Source organism: Herpailurus yagouaroundi, unplaced genomic scaffold (assembly GCF_014898765.1).
Source record: "Herpailurus yagouaroundi ecotype Mexico unplaced genomic scaffold, PumYag 77, whole genome shotgun sequence".
Classification (NCBI taxonomy): domain Eukaryota; kingdom Metazoa; phylum Chordata; class Mammalia; order Carnivora; family Felidae; genus Herpailurus; species Herpailurus yagouaroundi.
Window position 1 is genome coordinate 83,620,633 of NW_024412388.1, and position 24,548 is coordinate 83,645,180.

General features: G+C 35.2%; 1 protein-coding gene and 1 pseudogene across 1 annotated transcript in view; both read right to left on the minus strand.

Moving 5' to 3' along the window:
• DPYD (dihydropyrimidine dehydrogenase) overlaps nt 1-24,548 on the minus strand; it is an 891,530-nt gene that overhangs the window by 330,269 nt on the left and 536,713 nt on the right. The window lies entirely within an intron of this gene.
• On the minus strand, nt 13,389-23,851 carry LOC121027815 (40S ribosomal protein S20-like; annotated as a pseudogene).

Here is a 24,548-nt window from a genome sequence, read left to right on the forward strand (position 1 = left end):
GATCCTGTGAGACAAAGTACCAGAGACATCGCTACAAGCATGAAACCTACAGACATCATAATGACTCTAAACCCATATCTTTCTATAATAACACTGAACGTAAATGGACTAAATGCGCCAACCAAAAGACATAGGGTATCAGAATGGATAAAAGACAAGACCCATCTATTTGCTGTCTACAAGAGACTCATTTTAGACCTGAGGACACCTTCAGACTGAAAGTGAGGGGATGGAGAACTATTTATCATGGTACTAGAAGTCAAAAGAGAGTTGGAGTAGCCATACTTATATCAGACAAACTACACTTAAATTAAAGGCTGTAACAAGAGATGAAGAAGGGCATTATGTAATAATTACAGGGCCTATCCATCAGGAAGAGCTAACAATTATAAATTATAATTATATAATATGATATATTATATATATCATATTATATATAATTATATATAATTATATATCATATAATTAATAATCATATATGATTATTATATGATCATATGTGATAATATATGATCAATAATATAATCATAATCATATAATAAAAATATCATATTATATATAATTATATATATAATGTATATAATATTATATAATTATAATTTATAACTGTTAGCTCTTCCTGATGGATACACCCTGTAATTATTACATAATGCCCTTATTCATCTCTTGTTACAGCCTTTAATTTAAAGTGTAGTTTGTCTGATATAAGTATGGCTACTCCAGCTCTCTTTTGACTTCCAGTAGCATGATAAATAGTTCTCCATATATCCCTATCATATATATATCATACATATATATCATATATATATATCATATATATATCTCTATATATCATATTATATATAATTATATATAATTATATATAATATTATATAATTATATATATATTATATATAATCATATATAATATAATATATGATATAATATAATATTATATCATATATAATTATATATGATTATATATAATTATATATAATTATATATAATTATATAATATAATATATAAAATTAATAAATACAATAAATTATAAATGTCTATGCACCAAATACAGGAGCCCCCAAATATATAAAACAATTACTCACAAACATAAGCAACCTTTTTGATAGGAATGTGGTAATTGCAGGGGACTTTAACACTCCACTTACAGAAATGGATAGATCATCTAGACACACGGTCAATAAAGAAACAAGGGCCCTGAATAATACATTGGATCATATGGACTTGACAGATATATTTAGAACTCTGCATCCCAAAGCAACAGAATATACTTTCTTCTCGGCTGCACATGGAACATTCTCCAAGATAGATCACGTACTGGGTCACAAAACAGCCCTTCACAAGTATACAAGAATTGAGATCATACCATGCATACTTTCACCACAATGCTATGAAGCTTGAAATCAACCACAGGAAAAAGTCTGGAAACCCTCCAAAAGCATGGAGGTTAAAGAAAACCCTACTAAAAAATGAGTGGGTCAACCATGCAATTAGAGAAGAAATTTAAAAATATATGCAAACAAACAAAAATGAAAATACAACAATCCACATGCTTTAGGATGCAGTGAAGGCAGTCCTGAGAGGAAAATACATTGCAATCCTGGCCTAGCTCAAGAAACAAGAAAAATCCCAAATACAAAATCTAATAGCACACCTAAAGGAAATAGAAGCAGAACAGCAAAGACAGCCTAACCCAGCAGAAGAAGAGAAATAATAAAGATCAGAGCAGAAATAAACAATATAGAATCTAAAAAAACTGCAGAGCAGATCAATGAAACCAAGAGTTGGTTTTTTGAAAAAATAAACAAAATTGATAAACCTCTAGCCAGGCTTCTCAAAAAGAAAAGGGAGATGACCCAAACAGATAAAATCATGAATGAAAATGGGATTATTACAACCAGTCCCTCAGAGATACAAGCAATTATCAGGGAATACTATGAAAAATTATATGCCAACAAACTGGACAACCTGGAAGAAATGGACAAATTCCTAAACACCCACACACTCCCAGAACTCAATAAGGAGGAAATAGAAAGCTTGAACAGACCCATAACCAGCAAAGAAATTGAATCGGTTATCAAAAATCTCCCAACAAATAAGAGTCCAGGACCAGATGGCTTCCCAGGGGAGTTCTACCAGACGTTTAAAGCAGAGATAATACCTATCCTTCTCAAGCTATTCCAAGAAATAGAAAGGGAAGGAAAACTTCCAGACTCATTCTATGAAGCCAGTATTACTTTGATTCCTAAACCAGACAGAGACCCAGTAAAAAAAAGAGAACTACAGGCCAATATCCCTGATGAATATGGATGCAAAAATTCTCAATAAGATACTAGCAAATCGAATTCAACGGCATATAAAAAGAATTATTCACCATGATCAAGTGGGATTCATTCCTGGGATGCAGGGCTGGTTCAACATTTGCAAATCAATCAACGTGATACATCACATTAATAAAAGAAAAGATAAGAACCATATGATCCTGTCAACCGAAGCAGAAAAGGCATTTGACAAAATTCAGCAACGTTTCTTAATAAAAACCCTCGAGAAAGTCGGGATAGAAGGAACATACTTAAACATCATAAAAGCCATTTATGAAAAGCCCACAGCTAACATCATGCTCAATGGGAAAAACTGAGAGCTTTGTCCCTGAGATCAGGAACATGACAGGGATGTCCACTCTCACCGCTGTTGTTTAACATAGTGTTGGAATTTCTAGCATCAGTGATCAGACAACAAAAGGAAATCAAAGGCATCAAAATTGGCAAATGTGAAGTTAAGCTTTCAATTTTTGCAGATGACATGATATTATACGTGGAAAATCCAACAGGTTCCATCAAAAGTCTATTAGAACTGATACATGAATTTAGCAAAGTTCCAGGATACAAAATCAATGTACAGAAATCAGTTGCATTCCTATACACTAGTAACGAAGCAACAGAAAGACCAATAAAGACACTGATCCCATTCACAATTGCACCAAGAAGCATAAAATACCTAGGGATAAATCTAACCAAAGATATAAAAGATCTGTATGCTGAAAATTATAGAAAGCTTATGAAGGAAATTGAAGAAGATATAAAGAAATGGAAAAACATTCTATGCTCATGGATTGGAAGAATAAATGTCAAAATGTCAATACTACCCAAAGCTATCTACACATTCAATGCAATCCCAATCAAAATTGCACCAGCATTCTTCTCAAAGCTAGAACAAGCCATCCTAAAATTCATATGGAACCACAAAAGGCCCCGAACAGCCAAAGTAATTTTGAAGAAGAAGACCAAAGCAGGAGGCATCACAATCCCAGACTTGAGCCTCTACTACAAAGCTGTCATCATCAAGACATCATGGTATTGGCACAAAAACAGACACATAGACCAAGGGAATAGAATAGAAACCCCAGAACTAGACCCACAAACGTATGGCCAACTAATCTTTGACAAATCAGGAAAGAACATCCAATGGAAAAAAGACAGTCTCTTTAACAATGGTGCTGGGAGAACTGGACAGCAACATGCAGAAGATTGAAACTAGACCACTTTCTCACACCATTTCACAAACATAAACTCAAAATGGATAAAGGACCTGAATGTGAGACAGGACCATCAAAACGCTAGAGGAGAAAGCAGGAAAAGACCTCTCTGACCTCAGTTGTAGCAATTTCTTACTTGACACATCCCCAAAGGCAAGGGAATTAAAAGCAAAAATGAACTACTGGGACCTTATGAAGATAAAAAGCTTCTGTACAGCAAAGGAAACAACCAAAACCAATGGAATGGGAAAAGTATTTGCAAATGACATATCGGACAAAGGGCTAGTATCCAAAATCTATAAAGAGCTCACGAAACTCCACACCCGAAAAACAAATAATCCAGTGAAGAAATGGGCAGAAAACATGAATAGACACTTCTCTAAAGAAGACATCCGGATGGCCATCAGGCACATGAAAAGATGCTCAACGTCGCTCCTCATCAGGGAAATACAAGTCAAAACCACACTCAGATATCACCTCACACCAGTCAGAGTGGCCAAAATGAACAAATCAGGAGACTACAGATGCTGGAGAGGATGTGGAGAAATGGGAACCCTCTTGCACTGTTGCTGGGAATGCAAACTGGTACAGCCACTTCTGGAAAAGAGTGTGCAGTTTCCTCAAAAAATTAAAAATAGACCTACCCTATGACCCAGCAGTAGCACTGCTAGGAATTTACCCAAGGGATACAGGAGTACTGATGCATAGGCACACTTGTACCCCAATGTTTATATCAGCACTCTCAATAATAGCCAAATTATGGAAAGAGCCTAAATGTCCATCAACTGATGAATGGATAAAGAAATTGTGGTTTATATACACAATGGAGTACTACGTGGCAACGAGAAAGAATGAAATATGGCCCTTTGTAGCAACGTGGATGGAACTAGAGAGTGTGATGCTAAGTGAAATAAGCCATACAGAGAAAGACAGATACTTATGGTTTCACTCTTATGTGCATCCTGAGAAACTTAACAGAAACCCATGGGGGAGGGGAAGGGAAAAAAAAAGGTTGGAGTGGGAGAGAGCCAAAGCATAAGAGACTCTTAAAAACTGAGAACAAACTGAGGGTTGATGGGGGAGGGAGGGCAGAGAGGGTGGGTGATGGGTATTGAGGAGGGCACCTGTTGGGATGAGCACTGGTGTTGTATGGAAACCAATTTGACAATAAATTTCATATATTGAAAAAAAAACTATTAATCAGTGTAACATGATATACATCTTAGCAAATTTGAATTTATGAAGACAATAAAACTGTACTAGGATTATTATTAGAAAGATGAGTATACTTTATAATTTTTTATTACATATAATTTCATATTATATTTTACCTGATCAACTTGTATGCTTCTTAAATGTTTAGTAAATCGGTAATATATTGGTAAAATATCTTTAAGTAAGAAATAAAGTTAGCATAAATTCATCTGCATTAATCCTAAATAGAAAAAATATCTACCATAGTCTGTAATTTATTCCTTTTTTTCTTTTTATTCATCTTTCTTTTTTTTCTTTTTTGGTCAGAAGGTATGATTAGGTAGATATTGTCACAGGTGACTGTGTTGTCTATTGGAGAGACTGAAAACTTTGGAGTTTGATTCCTAGCTTTGTCCCATTCTACCATTTTTATTTTGGGTGAGGTACTTTTTTGTTTTTAGGATTAGTTTCTACATTTGTAAAGTGAGGAAAATAATACCTCCTGTTTAAAATTGTGAAGAGCATTAGTGATCAAGTGTGTCTATTACTCAGCATAGCAAGTGGCACATGATGGATATTACTAATGAATTTAGTCATCATTAATTATTATACCCTGGCTAATAGATACTTGCAACATATAATTCTAAAGGATGTGCACCTGGGCATTAATACTGTTCTCTTTAGTGTGTTTTATTTGATGGGGGGAGAGGGAAAAAGAGAGGTTCACAATTACCAAGAACATGTATTTAGAAAAAGAGGCATGGTATGCTTAATAAATGTGGTCAAACTCACTGCTAATTTACATAACTTTGGGACCAGTATCTCTAAGCTTCATTTTTTTCCTTAGTAGGCAAATCCCTTGAGCCACTTGATGCTTGATAATTAATAACTCAAAGATTCTTTGGCATTCAGTCCTTTTCAGAAGGTAGAAAAAGTGGAGCCTGGGGCTCTGAGAAAAAAAAAAGAGAAATGATACATAACTGAAAAAGCTTACAAGTTTGTGCCAGATAGTCTTGGGACTATATAAAACGGGGCTTAGAACTGACCCCTAGAAAAATTCATTTATTCATTTTTCCTAATAAATACTAATTGAGTCCCTACCATGCACTAGCTATAATTCTAGGAGGTTGAGATTCAGGAATAAATGAGAAAAAATTAAACAGATATCTACCTTTATACTCTAGAGAAGGAATACATTTCATGAGACAGGAGATCCTGTCTTTCTAGTTCAGTACTATGTTCTGAAAAGAGTGTCCAATAGTTAGTACATATTGAAAAAATATATAGGTAGAATAAAATAAAAATAAAGAGATACTTTCAATAGTAGTGAGTATTATTGGGGTTTGGGATGGGGACTACTTTCCACAAGTAGTTCAAGGAAGGCCACCGTAAGATGGCACCATTTGGGTTAATAATTTATGCTCAAATTTCTCTTTTATTTCTTTATAAGATTGAATTACATCAATGCCAGAGCATTTGAAATTATCACACACATCTCAACTACTGTGATACGTTTGTTTTGTTTTGTTTCAGTTTGGGTAACTTCTATTACTCTGTCTTTCAACTTCACTGATTCTTCCCTCTGCTATATTCAGTCTCCTGCAAGCCTATCCCATTAATTCTTTATTTCTAACACAGTATTCTTCATTTATTTCCATTGGGATCTTTTTAAATACTTTACAACTCTCTGATAAAATTCTACATCTTTTCATGAATGTTTTTCCACTGGATTTTTTTTTCACATTCATTACGGTAATTTTAAAGTATCTAATTCCAATTTTATCTCTGGATCTGCTTCTACTGACAACTTGAACGAAAACTCTCTTGACACTGGGTCACGTTTTTTCTTCCCATATCATAATTTTTTATTGTATTCCAGATAATTTGTATAAAGCAATAGTAGAGACTTACATAAATAATTACCCCCAGAAAATGATACACCTTTTCTATTATGAGGTTGACAATGTGGGAAGGAGACTGAGTTAATGAAGTGTGTTGTTGAGTCTGGGGTTTGTTGTGGTTATACTTAGATTCAGCTTCCCATTGGCTTCAAATGTTTTGATGGCTGAATCAGAACTTTTCTGGGGCACCTGGGTGGCTCAGTCAGTTAAGCATCTGACTTCACCCCAGGTCATGATCTCAGGGTTTGTGAGTTCGAGCCCTGCATCGGGCTCTGTGCTGACAGCTTGGAGCCTGGAGCCTCTTTAGGATTCTGTGTCTCCCTCTCTCTCTGCACCTCCTCTGCTCACACTCTGTCTCTGTCTCTCTCTATATAAACATTAAAAAAATAATAATAAGAGGTAGATAGATAGATAGATAGATAGATATAGATAGATAGATAGATAGATAGATAGATAGATAGAGCTTTTCTCTTCAGGAGGACTTGGGAATTGGGCCCCAGAAAGACTCCAGAGTCTCTGTATTATGATTAGGCCAGCCACCAACTTCCCAAACCATGGGATATCTTTTGCTGCTTACAGACCGGCTGCTAGCTTTTTGTGCTGCTAGGGAATTTCTTTGCTCTGTTGTCCTCTGTGCTAGCTTTCTGTGCTTCAGAATATCTTTCTGATGAGCTTCCCTTCCTCAAACCTTCAAAAGAGCTACTGCAGTACAACTGGCAAAGGCCTAGAATGCTTTGCAGCCCAAGCGTTCAGCATGGTGCTGCCCTATAATGGGAGACGGTTGTGCTTCCCTTGGAGAGGATCTCTCTCAGGCTGCCTCAGCCCCTATCTAGTAGGCTCCTCAATGAAATAACATGGGAAGAGTTGGTTGCTAAAGGCTGACAAGGTCTGTGTCTGGGTTCCTTGTATTCTCACCTATCAGACCACTCAAACACATCTATTAAATATTCTTTAAAACTTTCCTACTTTGTCTATGATCACTTCCCTTCCCTCTCACCATTCCTGCAGGGAGCAAAGCAGTCATGTGTTTCTTCTCTCCTAAAAGGAGCTTATCTTTTACTTTCTGGAATTAAGTTCATTTAGGTTAATTTGTATCCTCAGATATCTGGTAGGTTTTTAAAAGCCCAATTTTGCAGTTTATTTGACTTGTTCTGGTTGTTAGGGTAGGAGTGGTGATTTCTCTGGTTTTCTACATGTGAAGGAGAAGCAGAAGTCCTGCCTGAATTTCAAAGTAACCATCAACCATATTGCAACGATCCTGGCTGAGTCTGAGTTGGGAAGGTTTTGGAAGGTGTTAAGCAGAGACAAAGGCAACACATCTGAGTCAAAATATGACATAAAACCCTGCAGTTAAATAGTAGGTATGAAAGTATATGAAATGTGAAGTATTTCATGCATAATTAAAGTCTAGGTAATGATAAGAATTATTGTTATGTAATGTTATATGTCATTGTTTGTGTTGATTTCCACCCTGTTTCCAACAATTCATTAAAAAACTGATCACACACATAGCTTTTCCTATCTGTAAATGTCCTCACTTCCTATATTAAGGCACCATCCTCCATACCTTGTAACCCAACAGCCATAACTAAATTTACAATTTAAACTAAATCAAACAGAAACAGTCACTGATAATTTTAATATTGGGGGTTTAAAGGACACATTATGAAGAAATTAAAATGCAAAAGGCAGCACAAAGTTAAATTAAATTATTTATTATGGAAAGATTAGTCAATCTAGTTATTTCCCTAAATTTTGCATGAATAAAATATGACACAAAATTTCCTTTTGGGTGATCAGTATATAGATCAGAAACTCCCCAAAGAAGCTGTATTAATAAAGTTAACTCATTCCTTATTAATGCTCCAGGCATTTTAACAACATGCAAAGTGAAATATCCACCTCAAAAATGACTTTAATGGTAAGTTATTTCTTTGCTTCATGTACACAATGGGTAATTAGTTCAGGAAAAAAATCTCAAAGGAAGAAAAAATAGCCAACTGTGAAATTCACAAATACTTTTCTTGGATTGGGTACAAATGCTATTCAGGCCGATACCAGGGATGCATAAATTCTTTCTATCCTATTTACAATCCAGTCTTGATTAGTTAGGAGCTCATTTTCCAGTTTGTGAATTATCTAGGTCTTTGATTCTTCTCTTCCCTCTGGCTGATTACCTTTCCTATTTCTCTGCTCATTAGCACCTCCACTAGAAGGGGATGAAAACCCAGGTGAAAAGAAAAAGTGAATCACACATGAACATTTTTAAGTACTCTGAAGCTTGACTTTTAAAAAAAAATAATTTTCCTATTGTAAATGTATGTCAGATGTTCTGTTATCAATTTAAAATTCTACCACTTATAGTCTGAAACGAAATTCCTCGAGAAATTACTTCTCTTCATCTGGCTATCAGAATCTAGTATAAAATGAGGATGATATTCATACCTTCCTTTCAAAGTCATTCTGAGATCAACTCAGAGAAATAGAAATTTGTGTCCTATAAATAGCTATACAAAAGTTATTATGTTTTGAATTCCTAAAATCCCTTTTTCAATTCTTGCTTCTTGTACTTCCCTTAAGATTTGGGGCTTGCCTAGGGAAAAGGCTCATTGCCAAAGGATGTTTTTCTTTTTCTTTTTCTTCTGTTCTTTTTTTTTTTTAACCTTCCCTTTTAACTCTAACATGATTATGAAATGTACTCTTGATATAAAACTAGAAGATACTGGTAAAAATATCATTGTATCCTTATTGACGAAATCCATCAATTGGTTCTTCACCATCTGCTATTGAAATGGATAAGCACAAGTTGCCTATATAAATATATATCCATACTAAAATGGCGCTTTTTCTAATGTATATTTTCATAACTTTAGTTCATAAAATGAAGACAAATCCCACAGAATACAATTTTCAGTAATTTGGAGGGTTCATTGTACATATTTATTCTATCAAAGTTTACCTCATTTGTGATATTTTAAAAATGGTTTCCCTGGTGATTAAGTTAGTTGTCCAAGGCCTCTGTGACTATTCTCCTTTTATATGGTTTACAATTAATTAGATCTTATTTGTGGGTCTCAGATACAACCTTAAATTCTGCTTAAATGGAATCAATTATCCAAACATAAATAATGGTTACAAAAATAAAAACAGTCATTAAAGTACAGTATACAAACCTTTAAAAACAAAACTAAATTAGTATGTGTGTGTGTGTGTGTGTGTGTGTGTGTGTGTGTGTGAGCGCATGTGTGTGTGTTTGAACTATCTTAAAGAATAAAGAATACTTTCAAGTAAATGTCTACAAGACCTAAGGGGAAAATATGAAAATAGTTCCTTGTGAAAAATAAACCTCTAGAATATGCCTTGTAGGGTACACTGTAAAAGAATAAGATGCCTAGTGGTAAAAAAAAGAAGCTGGGGGGGAAATGTTGTCTATGAGTAAGCTCCCATCTGCCCAAAAGTCAACTAGGATAAGTAGTTTATAACAAAGCAAATGAAAAAACAATTGTAGTATCTTATAGTAAATAAAAACCTTTATATTACCTTCTATTTTTAAACTCTCATAAAACAGTTGTGCTTTTTTCTGTTTTTAAATGGACCCTTTAAGTTAAAAACAGACATATTTCAGAGACTTACAGGGATGGGTGGAGGAGAAGTAGAAGGTTTTACCCTACCCTTTCTCTTTCCTGGTTTCCCAAGTATTTTAAAAGAAGAATGCATCAGAGTTAAGTTCTCCACAAAAACATTATATTGACTGATGAAAGATTACTAAATTGATATTAAGAAAGTAAGTGAACCCACTGAACAGAACTCTTCACCTATCTGAGTATGGACTTGGTTTAATTTTATGGTTATATAGCAAACATATACAATTTATAAATTGTTCCCATTGCCTCTCTAATGAACAAGTCATACTAATAAGAGCCTAATTCAATGCACCATCACCATCCCCACGGTCTCTTTCAACATGGTTCAGTGTGTTCCCTGCCATACTTCCAAATGGAGAAGACAGTATTGCTATCCAAAAGGCAGCCTGACAATTTACAAAGTAAAGGGGAGTTTGAAAAAAAAGTATGTTGTAGGCAATTAATGCCTGTATATTGTGACTATTTAAAAAGCTTTGATAAATTTTATTATTCCACAAAACAACAGCTTAAAAATCAATCCAATATTTCTTTTTTTTCTTAATATAAGGTCACTTTTAGCCTGTTAATTCCTGTGATTCAATATCAAAGTGAATGTGACCAAAATGCAAGACACTTTTGTAAAGGGTAATAATTGACTGATGGCTCTGGCAATGGGGTAGAGATTGAAGCCCTCAGTGACAAGGGTTTAGCCATTCAGCTAAACCTGGAATTAATTTCCAGGACACATTCCATGAAAAGTGCCATATAATTTTAAACTGAACCTATTTTTTAAACAGATTTATTGAAGTATAATTTTATATATGATATATATACATTCTATATAGGTTATATTATTTGTGCTATATTCTATATAATTATATGCCATATATACATAAATTATGTGTTATATATGTATAATTCATTATATGTTATATAAAGTATAACAAAATATTGTACACATTTAAAGCATACGATTTTATGAGATTTAACATGTGTATGCATACTGTTTTTTTAAAAATTTTTTTGACACTTTTATTTATTTTTGAGAGAAAGAGAAAGAGAGAGAGAGAGAGCATGTAAGCAGGGAAGAGGCAGAGAGAGAGGGAGACACAGAATCTGAAGTAGGCTCCAGGCTCTGAGCTGTCAGCACAGAGCTTGATGTGGGGCTTGAACCCATGAATTGTGAGATCATGACGTGAGCTGAAATTGGACGCTTAACCAACTGAGCCACGTAGGCACCCCATCATATGTATGTACTTTGAAACCATCATCACAATCAAGATAATGAACATGTTTATTATGTTTATTCATGCCTCAGGTATAGGAGTTCCTGTACCTCCAAATCCTTGCTAACATTTGGTATGATCAGTCTTTTAAATTTTAGACATTCTAATAGTTGTATATCTCATTATGATTTTAATTTGCATTTCTATAATGACTAATGATGTTGAGCACATTTTCATGTGCTTATTTATCATTCATAATCTTTTCTGTTGAAGTACCTGCTCAAGGGGTGCCTTGGTGGCTCAGTTAAGCGTCTGACTTCAGCTCAGGTCAAGATCTTGCGGTCTGTGAGTTCGAGCCCTGCATCGGGCTCTGGGCTGATGGCTCAGAGCCTGGAGGCTGCTTCCGATTCTGTGTCTCCCTCTCTCTCTGCCCCTCCCCCATTCATACTCTGTCTCTCTCTGTCTCAAAAATAAATAAAACGTTATAAAAAAATTTTGAAGTATCTGCTCAAATATTTTTGGTCAAAGTGCAGAGGGTTGTTTGCTTTCTTACTGTTGGGTTTTGAAAGTTCTTTAAATATCGTGGATATAAAAAAATATTCTGGATATAAGTACTTCAACAGATATGTGATTTGTAAATATTTTCTTACATTCTGGTTTGTATTTTCACTTTCTTAACAATAGGTTTAGAAGCGCAAAACTTTCTAATTTGGGTAAATCACATTTTTTTTTCTTTGAAGCACCGTGCTTTTGGTATATATTTAAGAAATATTTGCCTAACCTAAGATCACAAGAACTTTCACCTATGTTTTCTTTAAGAAGTTTCATAGTTTTAAGTTTTTGATTTAGGTCTATGACTATTTTGAATTAATTTTTATATATCATGTCAGATATGATTGAACACTTACTTTTTTGAATATGGATACCAATTTTACTAGCATCATTTGTTATATATTGTTATATTTTGTCCACTGAATTTCTTTTTTGCAACTTTGACAAAGTCAGTTGTTCACACAACTGACGTGTGAGTTGTTTTCGGGCTTGCTATCCTCCTTTAATCTATTGGTATATTTATCTTTATGCCAGTATCTTGATTCTTGCAATTTTAAAATAAGCCTTGAAATCAGAAAGTGTTAGACTTCTAAATTGGTTCTTTTTGAATGATTTTGGCTACTGTAAGTCCTTTGCACTTACACAGGGATTTCAGAATCAGCTTGTCAAATTGTACCAAAAAAAGTAATGCTAACATTTTGATTACGACTGCATTTTATCTTTACACCAGTATGGGGACACTTGACATCTTAACAATGCTAACTCTTCCAATCATTGTAGAGCCTCCCATTTATTTAGGTCTTCTTTAATTTCTATTAGCAGGATTTTGTAGTTTTCAGGATGCATGTCTTTCACATCTTTGTCAGATTTATCCCAATTTCATGTGTTTGCTGCTTAATTTTAATACAATATGATATATTTACTTCAGTTTCCAGTTGTCTATTGCCAGCATATAAAAAGTATAATTGACTTTTATAAGTTGATCTTGTATCTTGCAACTTTGCTAATAAATTCATTTATTATTAAAAAAATTTTTTTGGTATTTATTTTTGAAGGAAAGAGAGACAGAGTGTGAGCAGGGGAAGGGCAAAGAGAGAGGGAGACACAGGCTCCAGGCTCCGAGCTGTCAGCGCAGAGCCAGACACGTGGCTCGAACTCACATACCGCGAGATCATGACTCAGGCGCCCCTAACCTCATTTATTATTTAAAGTAGAATTTTGACAGGCCATGACCAGGATTAGGTGAATTAGGCAATCTCCAGAGGTGCATAATTTAAGGGATTACAAGAAAAGTTGGGATAAACACTATTTTAATGCAATATTTTAAGAAATAAAATATGAAAACAACAGCCTATAATGTAGCTTCCTGGTTTTGTAAATAAAGTGGTTTTTATTGGTACATTTAATCATATTTTCTACATAAACAATCATATCCTCTGTGAATAAAGTTTCACTTTTTCCTTTGAAATCTGCATATCTCTTTGTTGTTGTCACTCTTTTATTTAAACAAATAAACTCTAGCAGAAATGTGGAATAGAAGTGGAGAGAGCAGATATCCTTATCTTATTTCTCTTGGGAAGAAAATATTCAGTCTTTCACCATTAACTAGGATGTTAGCTGTAGGTTTTTGTTTGTTTTGTTTAATGGTTCTCACCAGGTTAAGGAATTACCTCTCTATTCTTAGTTTGCTGAAATTTCTTTTAAACTAAAAACAGATTTTTGGATTTCTTCAAATGTTTTTTGTTTGGTTTATGGAGATAATTATATAATTTATGTTGTTCTCATTGTTATTATTTAGTTTGTAATTTATGTGAATTACAATATTCTCAAATGTTAAACCTACTTAGAATTCTTGGGATAAACCTCATTCGGTCATGATGAGGTCATTATATTCTTTATATATTATTGAATTCTATTTGTTAAAATTTGTTTAGAATTTTTGCATCTATGTTCATGAAGGACAATGGTCTATACTCTTCTTTTCTTGTCCTGTCCTTGTCTAGTTGTAATAAGGTGTTGGCACCATAGATTTAGTTGGGAAGTATTCCCCCTGTTTTACTTTTCTGAAAGTGTGTGTGTAGAACTGGCATTATTCTTTCTTTCTTTCTTTTTTAACTAACAATCCATTTATTAAAAAGGTCGAATTAAGCATCTGCTATGGTGACTTCCACCTCAACTCCTGGCTCAATACTGATGGAAGTAATCTGTCTAACAATCTCAGAAGGACTGTGCAAATCAATGAGTAGATCGTTGATCCTCATCTTTAAAACGATCCCAAGTCTTAGAAGCTTTACCACAAGGAGTTTTCTTGTAGTGATTCTCAGTCTTGGCAGGCATCCGAAATGGTCCTTTCACTTTGAGATTCTTTTCCTTTGTGCCTCTGATCAAGTCAACACATACATTCTCCAAAGATTTCACGTTGCGGCTGGTTAGAGTAATTCTAATCTGGTGAATGGCCACCTCTGATTCCACGAGTGTCTTCGGGCCATGGCTTCCTGACTGACTTATTCCTGAGCAAGAGAGAACAGCAGTGAGTTGGGAGCAGGGCAGAGCCTGCAAAGCTCTGCTCCAGCTGTGACCATGTCTTCCTCAAAGAGCTGGAATCATTCTTTCTTAAAGGGTTGGTGGAATCTACTCAGGAAGCCATCTGGGTCTGTAGTTTTCTTCATGGAAATGTTTTGACCTATAAATTCAATTTCTTTAATATTATTGCTTCTTGACTAAGCTTTGATAGTTTTCGTCTTTCAAAAGATCTGTCCAGTTTATTTGCATAAATCGTTTATAACATTCTATAATTTTTCCTTTAATATCCGTAGAATCTGCAGTGGTGTTACTTCTTTCATTCCCTATATTGATAATTTGTGTTTCTGGTCTCCTTTTTTCTTTTTCTTTTTTTTTTTTTAATTTTTTTTCAATGTTTATGTATTTTTGGGACCGAGAGAGACAGAGCATGAACGGGGGAGGGGCAGAGAGACAGGGAGACACAGAATCGGAAACAGGCTCCAGGCTCTGAGCCATCAGCCCAGAGCCCGACGCGGGGCTCGAACTCACGGACCGCAAGATCTTGACCTGGCTGAAGTCGGACGCTTAACCGACTGCGCCACCCAGGTGCCCCTGGTCTCCTTTTTTCTTCAGTCTGTCTGTTTTATTAATTTTGGCTGTCTTCTTAAGGAATCAGCTTTACTTTCCTTGATATTCTCTATTTTGAGAGAGAGTACTGTTTTCTAACTTACCAATTTCCTCCACTGATCTTCATTATATCCCTTATTTGAGTTTAGTTTATTCTTCTTTTTCTACATACCTTGAATGAACTGAATTCTTTAAAATTATTGATACTTCTTTTGTGGCACAGAATATGGTCTATTTTAATAAATGTTATGGACATATTTGAAAAGATAGTGTATTCTGTTACCATTGGATGGCATGTCCTATTAATGTCAGTCAGATGGGTTGATAGCATTTTTCAAATCTTGAATGACCTCCCTTCATTGTTTTATTAATGATTTATAGGTAGGTATAGAAATAAACTGTGATTCTGAGTTTTTCTATTGCTCCTTGCTGTTCTATTAGTTTTTGCTTCATGTTATCTTAAAATTTTGTTACTAGGTGCATAAACTTAAGGATTGCTATCACCTGTGGATGAACTGACCATTTCATTAAAATAAAATGCTCCCTTTTTGTCCCTGGCAATATTCTTTGCTTTGACATCTACTTTTTTTTTTTTTTTAAATTTTTTTTTCAACGTTTTTTATTTATTTTTGGGACAGAGAGAGGCAGAGCATGAACAGGGTAGGGGCAGAGATAGAGGGAGACACAGAATTGGAAGCAGGCTCCAGGCTCTGAGCCATCAGCCCAGAGCCTGACACGGGGCTCGAACTCACGGACCGCGAGATCGTGACCTGGCTGAAGTCAGACGCTTAACCGACTGCGCCACCCAGGCGCCCCTGTTTTTTTTTTTTATTAATATTATAAGATTTTATTTGATTAGAGTTAGCATGGTACATCTTTTTCCATTGCTTCAATTTTCTTTTTGTATCTTTATATTTAAAATTATTTTTCTTGTAAGCAGTATATACACAGTAGAGTCATGCTTTTTCATCCAATCCGAAAATCTCTGCCTTTTAATTGGGAATGTTTCAACCATTTACATTTCATATGATTATTGATATGGTTAGGTTTTACTCTATCATCTTACTACATGGTTTCTATTTGTGTCATCTCTTCTTTAGTACGTTTCTCTTTTTCTGCCTTCTTTTGGTTTAAGTACTCTGTATGATTCTATTTTATAACTCTACTGTTGCTTTTTAGCTATAATTCAGATGCATTATTTTATTAGTTGTTTAGAGCTTCAATTGTACATAGTTGTCACAGTCTACCTTCAAGTGATACAAAACCTTAAATAATTTATTAGGAGCTTACATTAGTATAATTCATTTTATTCCTCACAACTCTTGTACTTTATTGTCATTTTACCTTTATATATTTTATAAACCACACAGTCTTATATTTTTGTTTAAACAAACAATTCTCTTCTAAAGTGAATTAAATAAGAAGAAACAAAATCATATATTTACGTATGTAGTTATAAATCCTGGTATTCTTCCTTTCTTTGTGTAGATCCATATTTCAACCTAGCAGCATTTTACATTCTGTCTAAAACAGCTTTTCAACGTTTATTTATTTTTGGGACAGACAGAGACAGAGCATGAACGGGGGAGGGGCACAGAGAGAGGGAGACACAGAATCGGAAACAGGCTCCAGGTTCCGAGCCATCAGCCCAGAGCCTGACGCGGGGCTCGAACTCACGGACCGCAAGATCGTGACCTGGCTGAAGTCGGACGCTTAACCGACTGCGCCACCCAGGCGCCCCCTGTCTAAAACAGTTTTTAAACATTTCTTATGGTGCTGATCTCCTGATGATGATTTTATTTTGGCTTTTCGTGTTTGAAAAAGTATTTATTTCACCTGTATTTTTGAAAGATATATTGTTGAATTTTGAAATCTACATTAACAGTGTTGACCTTTTATTTTCTTTCAGTACTTGAAAGTTGTTGTCTTCTAGCATGCATTGTTTCTGACAACAAATCAAAACAGTGACTTTTATATTTGTTCTTCTGTAAAGAATATGCTTTTTTCTCTGATTTCAAAATTGTTTCTTTATCATTGGCTCAACTAATTTAATTATGATGTACTCCTTGGTATAATTTTCTTCATGTTTCTTATGCCTGGAGTTCAAGTTTCTTGTTTTTTACTTGTTTGTTTTGCAGGTGGAAAGGCTTATAGTTTTATGCAAAACTGGCAATTGGAGCCATTTGGTTTCTTCAAACTTTGAAAACTCCAGTATATATCAGGCCACATGAAGTTGTCCCTAGCTCACAAATGGTATATTTACTCCCCACTCTCCAACCATCCCCCATGCATTTTAATTTGAATAGTTTTTATTGCTATTATCTTCAAGGTGACTAATCATTTCTTCTGCAGTGCCTAATACGGTGTTATTAGTTACCAGTGTATTTTTCATCTTATTCATTGTAGTTTTCATTCTGGAAGTCTGATTGCATTTTTTGTTTTGTTTTGATTTTTATTTTTAAAATTTTTTTAATGTTTACTTATTTTTGAGAGAGACAGGTGGGGGGGAGGGGCAGAGAGAGAGGGAAATACAGAATCCAAAGCAAGCTCCAGGCTCCAAGCTATCAGCACAGAGCCGACAAAGGGCTCAAATCCACGAGCTGTGAGATCACGACCTGAGCTGAAGTTGGATGTTTAACCGACTGAGCCACCCAGGTGTCCCACATGATAGGTAATTTTTAGTTGAATGCCAGACACTGTGAATTTTATCTTATTTGGTCCTAGATATTTTTGTATACCTATATTCTTGAGGTTTGTTCTGAGTTGCAGGTTACTTGGAAATATTTTGATCCTTTCAGATCTGGCTTTTAAGGGTTGTTGGGCATGACTAAAGCAGTGCTAAGCCTATGGCTAATTGTGAATCATGGGGTTTTCCAGTCTGGCTGGCAGGAAGAGTCATTATTCCCAGATCCTTTTAAGAATTGAGTACTAGTTCTTCTAATCCATTCAGAAAGTTCTTTCTGCAGTCTCTTGTAATTTACTCACATGCATGAGCTGATGTACTCTGTTGAACACTCAAGAGGGACCTTCTGCAGGTTGCTGGAGTACTCCCTGCATGCAGCTCTCTGCTTTCTGGTGTTCTATCTTGTGAATTCTAGCCACCTTGGTTTCTCTGGACTTTCAGCTTTGTCTCCTCAACTCAGAGAGACTTCTGGGTTCTTCTCCCTGTAATGTGGCCTGGAAACATTCTAGAGCATTGGCAGAGCTCATTCCTTTGTTTTCCATCTCTCAGTGACCACTATCTTTATCGACTGTTGTTCCAGGTCTTAAACACTGCTGTTTCATATATTTTATACCTTATTTTATGTTGCTGTTTCAGGTGGGATGGTAAATCCAGTCCCCATTACTCCATCTAAACTGTAGCTAATGTTTTCTTTTAAGGAACTAGGAATATCCTATTCAAAAAAAAAAAAGAAAAAAATACTTGGCTACATGAAGCCAGAAACTAATCACAGAACTATGAGCTTCATTATGCATTCTGATTCATTTTGGCTACTCTTGTTTGTAGAATTAAACACATTTTAATTTTTCTTTCTATGCTGATACTAATAACTGCCATTATTTAAGTCTTGTTTTAATTGGAAACTAAGTCAAAAGAATGAGTGATATTAAAGCACAGAAGTATAACAAATAAAACACTGAATAAAGATCAGAAGACTTGGGGCGCCTGGGTGGTGCAGTCGGTTAAGCGTCCGACTTCAGCCAGGTCACGATCTCGCGGTCCGGGAGTTTGAGCCCCGCGTCAGGCTCTGGGCTGATGGCTCGGAGCCTGGAGCCTGTTTCCGATTCTGTGTCTCCCTCTCTCTGTGCCCCTCCCCCGTTCATGCTCTGTCTCTCTCTGTCCCCAAAATAAATAAACGTTGAAAAAAAAAATTAAAAAAAAAATTAAAAAAAAAAAGATCAGAAGACTTTATATTCTATATTACATATAATAAATTCAAGATTATAAGTATCACTAAAAAGCATATTTAGTGAGCTAGTTTTTAATTTTTTAGTTGGTAATTATTTCTAAAATAGTGACTTGTATATGCACTGTTAGTTCACAAATGCTTTGCAAATCAACTGGCAATATACTTCAAGAGCTATAAATAGGCTGTTACCTTTGACTTGCCAAATCCCCCTCTCAGAATATTTCATGAAAACTAATTATTACTTTACGAAGGAATAAAAGCTAAATGCATAAAGGTATCCTATGCAATATTATTTATAGTGGTGAATAACTTCAGTGTGCCAAACAAGATACATATAATATCTCATTTAATCTTTACAACAACCTCTGGGAATAGTTCTTGTTATCACACAGATGAGGAAGCAGACTCTGAGAGCATCAATAAACAGCAAGTCAGAGTTGATGCTGAGATTCAAATCTATTCTGACTTTAAACCTCATACCATTAGCTCTTAGACTCTATCAACTCTAGAAAGTGAAAACAGAGATTTGTTAGGATAACTGGACATGGACTGTTTTACATCAATCCACCCTAACTTTTTAAATTTCCACTATTATTATGATTAATTTTTATTTTATTTTTTTGTACACTAGATAGATCTTTTAAAAAATCAATAAAGTAATGTCAGCAGATAACCGTCCTGGATTTTAGTAAAGGAGGGAGGTTGGGAAGTATCTATATTCTCTAGAATTCATGAACGATGTTAGAAAATCACTACTTAAGCTCTGGTGTAAAGAAAGAAGGAGTTTCCTGGGGATATACTAGACTTCCCTTCAATATTTGCTCCAGCAGTTTCCTAATTTATTTAAAATAAATCAACATGCGAATGTGTAGAAATTGACAGAAACAGAGAATTGACAAGCTCAAAAAATTCCAGAGGGAACAAAGAAGGAATCCCTCCAGTGCAGGGATGCTTACATTTCTGTTGGTGAATATCCTTTTCAGAACATGAGGGGGAAAGAGCGATGGTGATGTTTATGCTTTATAAGCTCTGTATTAAGAAAGCAATGGTTTAATAAAAAATGAAAGCAAAAGTTAACAACCCTATACTGGTCATCATTGGCCTGAAACATATATATTGTAGTTTTATCTGTTACTAAATTTTATTCTTCTAAACAGATTGAGAGGGGATAACAAAATCCCCATATTTCTAATGAGTAAGACTTAGTTATAAATAATCCAAAGAAAAGAAAGCCTGCTTCTGCTGAGTCAGCCTTTGTGGTGCCTATAGGAAGACTGCAGCAGTTATGGGGTGATGAATACCAACTGAATAAGCAGTAAGCATCCTCCTTGCTTAGAGGACACCTAGATTTGACTCAATCCCTTGACTCCCTATTTTCAAATACAGAACTTAAGATGGGACCAGGTAACAGTTCAAACCAAGGTCCACATTGAGTCACCGACATTGTTCTCTAAAGTCAGCTATAAAATGTCTTGAGCTGGGACTAATGACAAAATAATGGTTGGCTGATGACAGACTTCTTTCTTTGTCTAATAAAAAGATTTTGCTTTCCTTTTTGAGAGTCTGTGGTTAAGAGAGCTCAATATAATTGACCTATCTGAGTGGGTGGGTAAAGGAGAGCTGAAATGACATATTACTCTTAATTCCTCAGGTCCTTTAGTGCCAAGTGAAATACCTCTTCAAGGTGTAATGGAAAGATTTCCAGTCCCAATGACTTCACTTACTAGCCGCGTGACACAGTGCCCTGTGCAATGCCATATTTATAAAAGTCAGTCTCCTCATCTATAAAATGAGGAAAAACTCTGCTTCACAGATACATAAAGCCCTAAGTACAGGCCCTGGCACATATAAAAGGCTCTTGAGCTCTGATACAGGACTTTTATAAATATGTAATGATATATGTCAATGGTCATGAATGATACTGGTTTTATATGCAGTAGGATTAATTGATGAACTTTATAAAAAATATGCACACACACCACAAACATATATACATATGTACACACACACACACACACACACACACACATTCACACTCACATAAATGGATATTCACTGTATCCATCCCAGAATTTCTGAAATGACTAAACTAGGACAAAGCCTAACCATAAATACCTTTTCTGAAGTTCCACAAGAGATTCTAATATGCAACCAGAGCTGAGAAGCACTGGGCAAAGGTTCTTAAACTGAGGTCCATAGAATTCTTGATAGAATACAGGAATTTCGTGAACTAGGATGGAGAAAAACTTAGACCTTTATTTTTATTTTCTTTATTTTCACTTACCTCCTGCTGTAATTTAGCATTTCCTCAGGAATGCAACAAACCATAGTAGGGCTATTGATAACCTGGGACTTTGCACCAACAGAAGCCACAGAAAATAACCTTAAAGTTGCTTCAGATATCTCAAGGTGTCACTGATGGTCACCATTATGTTAAAATTCCAGTAGTTACTACATCCGCCACTAGATTGTGTTTTAGTGACTTATTAAAGAGTAACGTGCATTACTATACTGTATTTGTAAAAATATATTGAGCATTCATTTTCATACAATAGGAATCCTTTGCAAACTGATGAATTGGGTTTTACACATTCAAAAACATTCTGAAGAAAGGCTGTTAGGCTTTGGTAGGGTGTGTAAGGAGTCCAGGGCACACACACGGGGTTCAGAATTCTGTATTTAGAGGATAATTGGTCAGGAAAGCACTTTCAGGAATGCTGATGAAGAGCAACTTGTTTGGAATCATTTTGAACTTAATGTGTGCAATGCTGATTTCTCAGTAATGAACTGAGGAAGGGTTTCAGTAGAATGAGGTGTATTGTAATTGAAGTATATTTACATATCAATTGTTCTTCCTTTATTAATTTCTCTAACAAAGCCATCACTCCCTTTTCTATCTTCACCAGCTAATTCGCTGCTGAATCCCTATCTTTTGCCTAACTCTTACTTTAGATGCCACAAATGATAGAAAATGTCAGTCTTTGTTTGCTAATTCAGTGCATTCAGACAAAATGCAGCATGTATTTTTTTGGTTAAAAAAAATGCAAAGCTTAAAATATTTGGTTTCTAAGGCTTTTGCAGTGAGAATGAAAGGATTCACTTAAAATTGATTTCTGTAAGCCCTAATTATACAGTACATTTCATAATAAGCATTGCAAAATCTCAGCTTAGGAACAAAAAAAACTCTTAGTAATAAACTGTCACTACAATCATCAGTGTGCCAAATTTAATTCACAGATAAATAAAAAGAAACCTTGAAAGCCGGGCAGAAGTCTAGCATAAAGTGTAGGCTTTGGTATAACTCTGTGCTAGTTAAGGAACAAGCCTTTACAATATATTTCAGGGGTCTCAATGCCTTTCTAGTCAAGGTGTTCTTCCAGCTGTCTCCTCCAGTTCATGGTCAACTGGTGTCTACTCTCTCTGGAAAGAGAGATACTAGCTGCTGCTGCTGCTATCAGCTGACCTACATCCCTTCTCCACAACCCCCAGGACAATTTCTTTTTCAGAAAAGTTACCCTTGCTTAGAAGCTGCCACACTGGGTTGAATTACCCGATCCCTGTCATCAAAGGTGGCAGCCACGCACTTGAGAATGATGTGGGAAAACTCCAGTGAGAGTGATAATTAAACTTGGAAAATGAAGGGTCACCTTCTTTCGTTCAGCTCATTGGGTTTGGCATCAGAGTAATTCCAAAACAGTGGGGGATATTCTACTCGCAGCATGGCAATATCTAGGTGCAACACATTATTTCTCTGGGTTCAAATGGGAATGCCATTTTAATTGTATTTAAAATGTTATCATGGATATGGAGGATAAAAGTGTTAGAAATTAGTTCTAAGGATACAGAAAAAGAATAATGAGTATAATCTCAATGGCAAAAGAATTAGAAACAAGAAAAGCATGCATTGTTTTCTCAGAAGGAAAAAGCATATAGGAGGAGAAAACTGTTTCCAGGGAAATTTTGAAAAGAACATTTAAATGTGCTTCTTCTTTCTACTTGACTGTGGAATCACAAAGCAAGAGTTTCATCTCAGCTTTCTCGTCTACTTACTGTCATTTCTTGGAGGCCACTGTATAATATCTCACTCCTGCCCAAAAGAGAGTAGAGTTTGAGACAAGCCAATGGCAGGAGTTCTCTTCTAGGAAAAGGGATTTTTTTTCAGATACTATGGCTTATCTAAATACTATAGAAGCAATATCTGGAGAAATTATATTTCATCCTCTTACATTGCATTAAAAAGTAATACTGAAATTTTAAAGGCCTGAAATGATACTGCACCTTGTGCACTAGAGAACACTATAATTAGACAGGAGCACAGATGCTAAAAGCAAGTTTCAAGATCAAATTCTGGTTTCACCATCTAGAATAGTCCCCCTTTATCTATGAGGAATACATTGCAAGACCTCCAGTGGTTACCTGAAACCATGGATAGCACTGAACCCTTTATAAACCATGCTTTTTCCTATATATACATACCTATGATAAAGTTTAGTTTATAAATTAGGCACAATAAGAAATTAGCAACAAAAGCTAAGAATAAAATAGAACAGTTATAACAACACACTGTAATAAAAGTTATGTGCATATGGCCTCTCTCTCAATATTGTACTGTATTCACTCTCCTCATGATGATGTGAGATGATAAAATGCCTATGTGATGAGATAAAGTGAGGTGAATAACATAAGCACTGTGACAAAGCTTAAAGCAACTACTGACCTTCCAACATCAGAAGGAGGATCATCTGCTTTCAGACTGGGTTGACTCCTGGTAACTAAAACCATGGAAACTGAAAGGGGAACTGAGGAATAGCTGTGCAACCCTGGGCATGTAATGTTACTTCTTTGTTTCCTATCAGTTTCCTCTCTGTGAAATGGGGAAAGTAATAGTACCTATCTTATAAGATTATTTAAAGATTGAGTGTTAAAATACATAAGACATTTATAACAATACCAACCACAGTTTAATATTATAAGAGCTCACACTTATTATTTTTGCTATTATTTTACGGCTGTTCAGTACCTAGTATAATACTTAAAACCTGTAGATGGTGTTTAAAAATACATTAATAATTCTTCTTATACTTGACCCACTTTTTGTCCCTGTCTTACTGAGAAAAGCTTCCCACAAGATTTTGGCCCTTTAAAAAACAAATAGCTCAACATAATTGTTTACTAGAGTTAATTGCATAATGTGAACATAGAGTATTTGCAACATCAATTTCAGAAAGTGAAAAATTCCTAAAGAACAGAATCTACAGATATCATATGGGTATTGATAGTTCCCTTTATATATGAAGGTTTGACTTGAGGATGATTAATTTTATTCTATGTGTGTATATTTTGTTTCAAGGTAAGAGAGCTTTGAACCAATTAGAATACTCTAAAACAACAACAACTTAATGGGTTAGGCAAGAGAATGAAATAGAAAGTCCCTTTATAAGAATTTCGAATTTATCAGTTTGTGGGAAAACATCCACAA